Below are 10,348 nucleotides of genomic sequence, written 5' to 3' on the forward strand. Positions count from 1 at the left end.
AATTGTATTTCTAAAAGACATTTTAACGTGTTCGTTATTCATTTCATAATCAAATCTGAATTTAAAACCACATATTTTAAATTCAATTTCAATAAATCAGTTATTTTTGAAAGTTATTATTAATTGACTAATTTTAAATGTAGAAAAACACCCTCTGTAGACACCCTGAGGCTAATTAGTATTAACCTAAGAATGGTCAAAATTTGGTAATAGTTTAAGTCAAAACAATTCGAAGTTAATTGCTCTTGCACTACGATGTAATTTGATTAATATTGTAGAATAATATTTAATAATTATAAAGATTAATGAAGTTTATTAACAAAGTATGACTGGTTTGAATAACGACTGACTGGACTGACTCGAATGAATAACGAACGTTTTTCTTTTAAAAATACAATTGAACATAAATAAAATTGAATATTAGTTAGAAATAAAATTCTTCTTTATCGACGGCTTGAAAATAGAATTCCTCTTGACCGACGACGACTCCAATGATCACCACAAGACGATAACACATGGCGCCATCTGGTGGCAGCGTATAGGAACTAATTAAACTACTGTTTCAAAAGTGTGTAGTTCACCCTGTTCGTTGAAGAGATGGCGCCACGTGTTCATTAAAAAAAAATTGCATTTAATAGTGATTTTATTGAATAATGTGCTATATATTTATTAATATTAATTTTATACTGCTTCAAATATATTCCGAGGGTCCAAAAATGCGAATTACGTATTTAGAACAATTCGTATCTCGTCGATAATATAGGGAATGACAATAGATTTCCTTTCGAGTCGCCAAAAACCATTTTCACAGATATCTTCTTAAAAAGAGCTTATTTGCAAAATTCCATTGATACTGAAACACAACGATTTTCCAAAGCTTCGCCACTTAAAACTAATCTGCTTGGAAAACGTATACTTGCATAAATTTTGTTATTTACCGATTTCGAAAATGTAGAAATCTATGTACCGTGCGTGGACTTTTAACTAGAAAAACTAACATTGAATTTTCGTCTTAATATACAATCATATGCTTGAATAAATAGAGTGAATAGTGTAATATTATTCAATTTTTCTATTAAAAAATTGTCCAATTGAAATATGACATGAAACTGTGCAGATTAATTTTTCGTCCCTACACAGATGGCTCTAATGTTTTGAAATAGGGGTGGTCTTTTTGAAATACAGCGAATAAAAAATTCTGACTTCATTTTTCAAATTGACAATTTGCAAAACTAAGTTTAGTCATAGTTATCGAAAAAAATTTTATTATGAACAATATGATTAACTAACTATCCAATCTCCAACCCCTAACCATTCAATTATGTACACATCGGTTGCTATTACTTACGTTCTTAATATTAATTTTTGGTTTAGATTACTTAATTAACTTTAATGGATATACAGCCATCTTGATTTTATAAAGCAAATCTTCTCCTAAATTTGAAATTTGCAAATTATGGATTTGGAGATTTGGAAATTGGAGAGTTTGAAAATTGAGGGATTGGAAATCTGGGAATTTGAGGGTTAAAAAATATGTTATGTTACAAATTCCAAAATTTTAGAAATTTGGGGATTTAGATCTTTGGACGTTCAAATGTTTGAGAATTTGGGATGTCTGATTTAGAAATTTGGGAATTTGAGAATTGGGAATTTTGGAAGGTGGTAATTTGAGAATTGGGAATTTTGGAAGATGGGAATTTGAGAATTGCGAATTTTGGAAGGTGGGAATTTGAGAATTGGGAAGTTTGGAAGGTGGGAATTTGAGAATTGGGCATTTTGGAAGGTGGGAATTTGAGAATTGGGAAGTTTGGAAGGTGGGAATTTGAGAATTGGGAAGTTTGGAAGGTGGGAATTTGAGAATTGGGAAGTTTGGAAGGTGGGAATTTGAGAATTGGGAATTTTGGAAGGTGGGAATTGGAGAATTGGGAATTTGAGAATTGGGAATTTTGGAAGGTGGGAATTGGAGAATTGGGAATTTTGGACGGTGGGAATTTGAGAATTGGGAATTTTGGAAGGTGGAAATTTGAGAATTGGGAATTTTGGAAGGTGGGAATTTGAGGACTGGGAATTTTGGAAGGTGGGAATTTGAGAATTGGGAATTTTGGATGGTGGGAATTTGAGAATTGGGGATATAGAAATTTGGAAATTCAAACATGGAGAATTTAGGAATGTGAAAACTTAGAGATAGGAAATTTGGCGAGTAGGGAGATTTGGAAATTTAAAAATTTAGAATTATTGAATTTTTAAACTTGCAAATTTAGTAACTCAGAAATTTCCAAGTCCACAAATTTTGCAAATTGCAAATTTACAAACTTAAGTATTTTCAAATCATAAGTTCAAAAACCTGAAAAATTACAAATTTTGAATTTCAATCGCTCAGAAATTCCATCACTCGAAAATTAAAAAATTATAAAATATAAAATCTACAAAATTAAACCTAAAACTATATAATTTAAAAATGTTTCCAAACTTCTAATACCAAATACACAAAACATCTTCCATCCTCCGCACATATCTCGCATTACACAGCTCGGCTCAATTCGTATTTCGGAGGGTTCAATCCACCCTGCTCCTTCCCGGTAAAGTCAACAGTTATCGATCATAATCGAATGCGTCTGATTCATACGACAAACGATATACAGACACTGCATGTATTTATCGGTATCAGTCACATAATTACCATGGTAACGCATTGATAAAACGCGACTCGTGTTTGATTTGCTATTCAGTCCTGTCGGTGCTCCTGAGGGAATCCTCTGTACTTCGTGTACGAGTATTTCGTGAAATTCACACGTGGCCCACTGCATGTGTACCAATCGATTAGATTTCCTGGAAGGTTCCCTGTTTCCCGATAAAGCGTAGGATGTTCGTCATTTCATTACGGATTTCCATCGATCACCGAAGCTTGAGGAGGAACGTGGAAAACGGAGGCTAATCGTTTGGCTAATTGGGATCGAATAGGATTTCTCAGAAATCTGATAAAGATTTAGTTTGTCTGATTCGCTGATACGGTTTAAGGAATGAAATCGGTTTCGTCGGATGTGGCATTAGTATCTGTGTTGTTCGATGTCGGTGTAAAATACGTGCCTCTTGATTAATGGACAAAGATTTTTATAGGTTATCTTCGACAGAAAAGTCGATATTACTGAACATTTTGTTATACCACCACATTCTTACTGATATTTTATTAAAAATAAAATTTACCGATATTTATTTTTAATAAAATTTACTGATATTTATTTTTAATAAAATATGGGGAAAATTTTTGGGGTGGTTGATTATTATAAAGTATATCTTTGATTTTTCCATCGTTAAATTACTTATGACGCTGTTAATATATGGAACTGTTTATTGTTAATTTATGACCACATTCATCACATTCTTACCGATATTTATTTTTAATAAAATATCGGAGTGGTTTATGTATCAAGGAAATTTTTGGGGTGGTTGATTATTATAAAGTATATCTTTGATTTTTCCATTGTTAAATTACTTATGACGCTGTTAATACATGGAACTGTTTATTGTTAATTTATGACCATATTCACCACACTCTAACCGATATTTATTTTTAATAAAAAATCAGGGTGGTTTGTGTATCAAGGAAATTTTTGGGGTGGTTGATTATTACAAAGTATATCTTTGATTTTTCCATCGTTAAATTACTTATGACACTGTTAATACATGGAACTGTTTATTGTTAATTTATGACCACATTCACCACACTCTTACCGATATTTATTTTTAATAAAATATCGGGGTGGTTTATGTATCGGGGAAATTTTTGGGGTGGTTGATCATTACAAAGTATTTGATTACTTTTACCATCGTTAAATTATGACGCTGTTAATATTACTGTTCATTGTTAATTTATGACATGAAGGAAAATGTAATTTATCTGTATATATTTGTATTTGTATAATCATGCAATAATTTTTAGAATAATTGGAAGGGAAACTGGGGTAGATTTTGGGTAGAAAGTAAATAACATTTTAATCATCCCTTTGTTCGTTTAAATTCAGTATGATGAACAAAGGAAGAATGTAAATTTAACGGTATTGATAAAAAATATTGATTTTATTCATTCAATAATTATTTTTTTAAACACAAAGCTACTATATTATTTTCTGTTAACATAAATACTATGCTATTGTCTCAACATTTCCAACAAAATTCACATGAAAATCATAATTAATTTAACAAGATACGATCACTGAATTAGTAAAAAATTCTTTTGTAATTTAATCGAAAAACAAAATATACTAAAAATTAAAGAAAAAATATAATATTTATTTGTAACATTATGAAGAATAAAAAACTGTGAAATTCATAAGAGTATATAATCAAAATCAATATTAATTGCATTCAATTGCAATTTGAATTAACAGTGAACTTAATTTTTTTAATAACGAATAAAAAAAATTGAATACTAAAGATATGTACAGGATTGAACATAACTGAAAATTTAACCAATAATTTTGCTCAATATTATACAAAATTGTACATTATTATAAAATCGATTGAACTATTATTTTTAATACTTCACAATATTGCTGATGTATCATGCTTCCAACTAAATTGATCAAACTATATATACATTAGTACATGAACAATATCATGACCAAAAACAATCAGCAGTACATTTTACCGATACTAATAATTACATTTATTAATTTACAACATCCCTTAAATCAGTTTATCTTCAAAGTTATTGCTGAAATCTTCACCGCAACTTTCCTCTCAAACTTTTTAACGAATTTTCGAATTCAATTTCCTCGAAAGATCTTACATAAACAAATTTCATTCTGCACTCCTCATCCATTCACCCTCTGCGTGTCCCCAAAAAACACCCGTACATCAAATTTCACCGGGAACTATCATCCTTATCTCGCAATCTAGTTGCAACAAAGCCAATTATTCAACGTCAAAAAAAAACGACTGCATTCAGCAATCCTTCAGAATCAGAACAATCAGAATTAAGCCCAGAATTTGTGTACGGTTCATGCGACTATGGTTTATCCGACCTGGCGTGTCACGCTCGTGACACGCTATCATAGAGCAAGGGTTGAAGAAATAATTGCTAACAATTACCGACATTCTGAGTGTATGAAACACGGGTTGCAAGCTAGGGGTATCAAGCAAGTATCGAGGGGGTGGTAGGTGGCCAGGCTCGGCTCCGGATGGCCATCTCTGAAGCGTCAAACGAAAAAGGGATAACTACGGTGGCGCCACGATCGGTCAAAATTCGAACGAAAGCTTGCGCCGGACCGCGCAGATCGCCCTCAGTAGTTGCCCAGACGCTGTCACGGGCGTAGCTGGATGCTGGGTTGTCTCTCTCTCTCGTGCGCGCGCGTGTCGCAGGGAGGTGCTTCCTTTTCTTCTTCCTCTTCCTCCTAAAGCTCGTCCTGCGTCGTTTTTCGATCGTCGAAGGACGCCGGTGGCTGTCGTTGCATCCGAAAACGAGAAGAAGAAAAGGTGCCGGAGAAAAGGGAGGCCGACGTGAAAGCTTTCCTGCCGGGTTGGTCAGAGAGAGAGAGAGAGAGAGAGAGAGAGAAAGGGGGATGAAATAGAAGGGCTCGGGAGAGGGAGACCGGTAAACCGAGAAACGGAGATGGGCGAGAGAGAAATAGACAAGTAACGAGGAATAACGAGAAGCACAGAAACGGAAGGAAGCTGCACGGGAGGGGTGGAGATGTGTTGAAGTGTGTTCTGTGTATATATGGTGCAGTGCGGTGCTGTGCTCGAGAGAGAGAGAATGGCGTGGTCGGATTTCGCGTGCACCTTGCCGTGACGTCGAAAGGTGAGTTCCATTTCGTATGCTTTAATCGTCGGAAGCAACGTTTCGAACTTCGATTGCCCGCCGACGTAGATAATTGCCCACGATTCGAACGATGCTCCGAAGGGTCGTTCGCCGGTGCCGCGTGCGCCCCTGTCGTCTGACAACCATGAAGCTTTCTCGCGTGCACGAACAGATATATCATCTCAAATTTTAATCGAACGTCTGATTAGAACCGAGAGGTGATCTCCGATGATACGTGTTTGCCAAGCTCGCGTTTGAATGATAAGCGTGAGATAAATAAATATGGCGGCGTTTTGAGGGGGTAGTCGCGAGGAATTTAGCGCGATTGTGCGTTAGAAATGCTGCGTTTTGATTGGTTCAATCGATTCTATCGGACATGGAAACCGTGTGACGTTGTAATGTGGGATAAACAATTATTTTTATATGCGTTTAATTTTAGTTTATTGGCAATCGGGTATTTGCGGCTTAAGATATTATTTTGTTATCGAACTTGGTAAATTTAGACAAATTTTTATTTCTGAATAGAAGCGCGGCGATTGTTTAGACGAGTTTAGACAATTTTTATTTCGGAATGTATTCGTGTTGATGAATTAGACAATTTTTATTTCGAAATAGATCTTTTATGCTACTGCATTAGACAAACATATAAAATCTTTGTTTTTAAAAAGAACTTCTACAGATTAGATTGATTTAAGAATTCTTAATTTTTTAGAATTTTTCTTGCTATCGAATTAATTTAATTTAGACAATTTTATTTTTAGAAAATTTTTCTATTATACTTTATTTGAAAACTTTAAATTTGGAAAGAGCTTTCATTTCTTAAAAAGATAAACTCTTTACTACTTAACATTAAACTTAATAACCCTTGAGCCCAACGAATCGTTTTATTTTCGCATTTGTTGGAAAATACTTAATTAAACTTGTGCGAATACTTCGGTCGGATTAAATTGCCAAATTTTAATATAAAAGCAGTCATGTTAGAAGCGCAGAAATTAATATGCTTATAAGACCATGCACATTTTAAAGGTTATATGAAAATTTTAATTTTCGAGAACGTTGTTAGTACACGCATTTAATTTTACTATGGTAGTAATAGTGAAGCTGTATCGAATTTTATGAAGTTTATTAAGTACCATTTATGTTTTTATGTAAGCTGTACATTTACAGGGCTCCATTTGGAGAATTTTATCTTCATCGTTATACAGTTTATTACATAAATAACTTTGCAGTTTATTGTACAAATTAGTATAATTATTATTACGCTGCAATATTAGTATAACATTTCACTACAAACGGGAATGTATTTTCATGCATAGTTCGTTTGCTGGTTACAAAAGAATATGTTTCTCCACTGAGATTCGAATACCGTTGAATGTATTCTGTAAATCAAAATTGCAATTAATTATATGGTGAAATATGCAATTAGACTTCGTTTAAAATGTACAGTATAAATATAACTTTGTAATTGCTACTCAATTTCGATGTATGGTTTAAGCATTGAATGGGACATTCAATGAATTTCGCAACCAGCTTCAATGATTTCAAATAGTAAACACAACTCGCAACAAGCGAATTAGGTAAACATTGTTGACCTGTTCTCGTATCGTGAAGTATCGATAGCAACCCCAGTTACGGGCTTCTGTACTTTTTCAAACTTTTACCGTCATTTTTTAGTTTAGTTTGACGTGTTTGATTATTGTGCCGGTGATCTGTGATGAACAACATTTAAATTCTGTGGCTCACATTTCAAAATACTCCGGTATTTCAATTCTTTAATTTTTCAATTTTCAATTTTTGCATTTCTCAATTTTTTAAGTTATCAATTTTTCGAGTTTTCAATTTTTCAACTCTCTCATTTCCAATTTTTCAATTCTTCAATTCTTCAGTTCTTCAATTTTTTAATTTTTCAATTTTTCAATTTCTCAATTTTTCAATTTTTCAACTTTTCAATTTTTCTGTTTCTCAATTTTTTTATTTCTCAATCTTTCAATTTCTCAATTTCACAGTTTTTCAATTCCTCAATTCTTCTATTTTTCTATTTTTCAATTCTTCGATTCTTCAATTCTTCAATTCTTCAATTCTTCAATTCTTCCATTCTTCAATTCTTCAATTCTTCAATTTTTCAATTCTTCAATTCTTCAATTTTTCAATTTTTCACTTCTTCAATCCTTCAATTTATCGCTTTTTCAATCTACAGTTCAATTATTCAATTTTTCAGACTTTCTGTTTTCAGTTTCTAAATCCTTGAAGTCTTTAAAGCTTCATATCTTCACATTTCTAAATTTCCATATTTCCTGAATTTTCAATTTCCGAGTTTTCAAGCATTCCAATTTCCCAATTTTGCAAGTTAGAATTAAATCAGTTTTCCGCTCTTATAAGCTACCCTCGTGAATCAAAATGGCTCTACTTCTCTCATAGTTCCTCTTCGGTTAATATTCCCGGTAATTCGTATTAGTACACACATACGTGCAGATAGGTCTGTTTCTACTGTGTCAGTCGAAGTGCTCAACTTACAGACGGACCGATGAAAACGTTCGGTGATTAATATCGACGTTTTTCCACTTGAACTATGACATTGAGTTTTCATTTTAATTGGATCGAGCAAGGTGCAGGTGGAAAATTGTTTCGATGACCACGTGCGGTGTAACGCGATCCCATATGAGTTATCAGAAATGCTCCGCGGTATTGAAGTAATCACGATGTTGATATTGCTCACAATATTTGAATATGTGGAATTCATCTGTAATTAACGAACAAACATTAATTCTCTACCTCATCTACTTTCCACTTTCCATTTCTACTACTTTCTTCCTCATTTTTAATCTCGGAGGGTTTCACAAATATTTCTTATTTTTCATTAATATTTTTATATATTTTTGTACAATTTTAATGATGGTTATTAAATTCGTATTTAGACATCTTTGTATACAGTTAATGAGGACACATATATATATTCATATGTGTCGTATGTGTACATATGTGTACATATGTGTACGCGTGTGTACATGTGTGTACATATGTGTACACGTGTGTACATGTGTGTACATATGCGTTCATATGAGTAGATACATATGTGTACATATGTGTTCATATTTGTTCATATGTGTTCATGTGTATAATATATGTGTAACATATGTGTCATATGTGTAACACGTATGTAACATATGTGTTTTCTAACAATTAAGTATATTAGACAATGAATTAAAAGTCAATTGATCGTATTAGATGTCATATGTAGTATAGAATTGATCGCATGAAATATATGAATATGTGAATAATCACATATGTTAAACAACATATGTATTACAGTAACTTCAATTGTATAAAATACTATATATTCCACAAAGCAATTAAAGGTATCGAAGAACATATTACAAATCAATTAATTATATTAATTAACATATATAATTAGAAAAAAATTAATAGCATGAAGCAACATATGTATCAAATAATAATTACACATGTTCAATAACATGAGCATCCAAGAAGCACTAAATCACATATATGGTAACAATTAGTTGCATCAGTTAACATACCTATTAAGTAACAATCAATTATACCAAATAACCTCAAATATCAAATTTCATCAAATAAAATATGTACTAATTAACACGTGTATCAAAATACTGTTAACTAACATATCTTCCAATCACACACGAAGTTTGATTTCACTGTTCAGTGAACAATCTGACGATAATGAACATACTGATGATAACGTATCGATCATAACACGATTATTGATAGTGTCCTTACGACATGATCTAAAACGTTTCAACAGATGTCTCCGTTAATTCCATTACAGACGTCTCCGAGACGATACCCGTAGGTATTCGCGTGCGCTGTAAACTACAGCCTGGCTGTAGCCTAACTACGTTATCACACCGTACGTTAGGTGGCCGTTTGTGACGTTGATAAGCACGTGTCAAGCATACGTTGTGGCAGCGAAATGGGAACCTTGTTAGACAGCTTCATGAGAACGTTTCAAAGCGTTTCATCGTCGTCGCTTTTAGTTGGCCCGATCGAAATTACCGGTGTCCTTTCGAGATCGAGTTTTACTTAGGTTTAGGTTAGATTGAGAATCGCCTTGTCTTTTAGGTGGAGAATGAATATTTAAATGAACTATTTTATGTAATTATCTATTGAATGTAATTATCTTCTACAGTTAATAATTGTATTTTGTAGAATATATCTTATGGTGTAGAAGGATCTTGCGTGTGCTGGAGAGATTAATGTTGAAATTGGAAATGTGAATATTTAGAAACTTGAAAATGTTCAGATGGGAAAAGTGGCAAATTGAAAGAATTGAAAAATTGAGAAATTGAAAATTGGGAAGCTGGAGAATTGTAGAATAGGACATTTGTGAGTTGGGAATTTGGTCTCTGAAAAGTTGGACTATTATAAGATTTAGAAACTTGTAAACTTGACAGTTTGACAATTTGACAACTTGACAACTTAACAATCTGACAACTTGAAAACTTTAGAACCTGAAAATTTAAAAACTTGAAAACTTGAAAACTTGATAACTTGAAAACTTGAAAATTTGAAAAC

The sequence above is a fragment of the Megachile rotundata genome, chromosome 7 (genome assembly GCF_050947335.1).
Source record: "Megachile rotundata isolate GNS110a chromosome 7, iyMegRotu1, whole genome shotgun sequence".
NCBI lineage: Eukaryota > Metazoa > Arthropoda > Insecta > Hymenoptera > Megachilidae > Megachile > Megachile rotundata.